General features: G+C 36.2%; 1 pseudogene; it reads right to left on the bottom strand.

Moving 5' to 3' along the window:
- Positions 1-2,114: 2,114 nt before the first annotated feature.
- LOC117285550 lies at positions 2,115-2,254 on the bottom strand (annotated as a pseudogene).

The raw sequence follows: 2,254 nt of genomic DNA, 5'->3' as shown, positions 1-2,254 counted from the left end.
TCTTTATCCAGTCTCCAGTTGATGGGCAAATGGGCTGTTTCCAAGTTTTAGCTATAACAGACTGTGCCACTATGAACATGGGTGAGCATATATAACAGCGATCTGATTCTTTTAATTCTTTTGGGAAGATACCTAGCAGAGGGATGGCTGGTTCAAATGAGACTTCTAATCCTAGCTGTTTAAGGTATCTCTATATTTGATTTCCCCAGTGGTTGCACCAGCTTTCACACCCACCACCAATGAAGAAGGGGTTCCTTTCTTCCCACACACTCACCAGCATTTGTCATTGGTTGATTTCTTGATAGCAGCCATTCTTTCTGGGTGAGATGCAACCTCAGTGTTGTATTTAACTGCATCTCTCAAATGATCAGTGATGTTGAACATTTTTTATGTTTATTTTCTGCTTTTACTTTTTTGTCTGAGAATGTCTGTTCATTTTAGATGCCCATTTTTAATTGGGTCATTATATTTGGGAGGTCTGATTTTTTTGAGTTCTTTATATATTCTAGATAGTAGAACTTTATCTGAGGAACAGCTGATAATTTTTTCCCCAGATTGTAGGTTGTCTCTTAGCTCTGTTGGTGGTTTCTCTTGCAGTGCATAAGCTTTTCAAAAAGATAAGATCCAAGTTGTTGATTCTTTGTGCTAGTTCCTGTGCTATTGAGGATTTCTTCATAAAGTCTTTTCCTATGCCAATGTCTTCAACAGTTCTACCTAACTTACATTCCAACAAGTTTAGTGCTTCTGCTTTAGATCTTTAATCCACTTGGATTTTAGTTTAGTGCATGGTGAAGGATAGAGGCCAAGTTTTATCTTTGGCAGGTTGAAATTCAGATTTTCCAACACCATTTATTAAAGAGGCTATCTTTCCTCCAGTGAGGATGGTTGGCTTCTTTGTCAAAGATGAGGGAGCTGAGTGTGTCTGGAGTCATTTTTGCATCTTCTAATCTATTCCATCAATCCTCAGGTCTGTTTCTTTGCTAGTACCATGCTATTTTTAACACAGTGGCTTTGCAGTATAGTTTCATGTTGGGGATTGTGATAACCCCTGCCATGTCTCTGCTGTTTGGAATTGCTTTTTCTATTCTAGGTCTCTTCTGGTTCCAGATGAATTTTTGTGTTGTTTTCTCTAGTTCTGTGAAATATACTGTTGGAATTTCAATTGAGATTGCATTGAATCTGTATAGCAGCTTTGGAAGTATGGCCATTTTCACTGTATTTGTTCTTCCTACCCAGGAAAATGGGATGTTTTTCCATTTTCTTAATCTTCTTTGATCTCTTTTTTCAGAGTGTTGTAGTTCTCAATGTAGAGGTCTTTTTCTTCCTTCATTAGACTGCTTCCTAAATATTTCATTTTTTGGATGCTATTATGAAAAAAATATTTTCCTAATTTCTCTCTCAGTGAGTCTGTTATTTGTGTACAAGAAGGCTATTGAGTTTTGAGTGTTGACCTTGTATCCAGCTACTCTACTGAATCTGTCAATTAAGTCTAGAAGTCTTTTGGCAGAGTTTTTTGGGTCTTCTGTACAGAGAGTATCACATCATCAGCAAATAGTGACACTTTAACTTCTTCCTTTCCTATCTTTATTGCTTTTATTTCTTTCTCTTGTCTACTTGCTGTGGATAATGTTTCTAAAACAATATTGAACAGGAGTGGTGATAGTGGACATCCTTGTCTTGTTCCTCATTTTAGTGTGAAGATTTTCATTTTTTTACCATTTGGTATGACGTTGGCAGTTGGTTTTTCATAGATAGCCTTTATCAGGTTGAGATAAATTCCATCTATTCCAATTTTCTGCAGGTTTTTTTAAAAATCATGAGTGGGTGTTGGATTTTTTCAAATGCATTTTCTGCATCTATTGAGAAGATAAGGTGGTTTTTGTCTTTGACTCTGTTAATACATTGTATTACATTTATTGATTTATGTTTGTTGAACCATCCTTGCATCCCTGGGATAAATCTGGCTTGGTCAGGATGTATGATCTTCTTGTTCGCCCTCTGTATTCTGTATACATTTGCCAATATCTTATGGAGGATTTTTGCATCTATGTTCATTAGGGAGATTGGTCTGCAGTTCTCTTTTTTTTTGGTTGGGTCTTTCCCTGGTTTTGGAATCAAAGTAACACTTGCTTCTAGGAATGAATTTGGAAATATTGCTTCCCTTTCAATTTCATTGAAAAGTTTAAAAAGTAGTGGGAATAGTTCTTATCTAAATGTTTTACACTTGATCTTAGCCAAAAGGCCAAGAAGCAAC

The sequence above is a fragment of the Fukomys damarensis genome, unplaced genomic scaffold (genome assembly GCF_012274545.1).
Source record: "Fukomys damarensis isolate Sample0158 unplaced genomic scaffold, DMR_v1.0_HiC HiC_scaffold_1, whole genome shotgun sequence".
NCBI classification, from domain to species: Eukaryota; Metazoa; Chordata; class Mammalia; order Rodentia; family Bathyergidae; genus Fukomys; species Fukomys damarensis.
The sequence above is the reverse complement of the archived record's forward strand: the minus strand, read 5'-3'. Positions and strand labels throughout refer to the sequence as shown.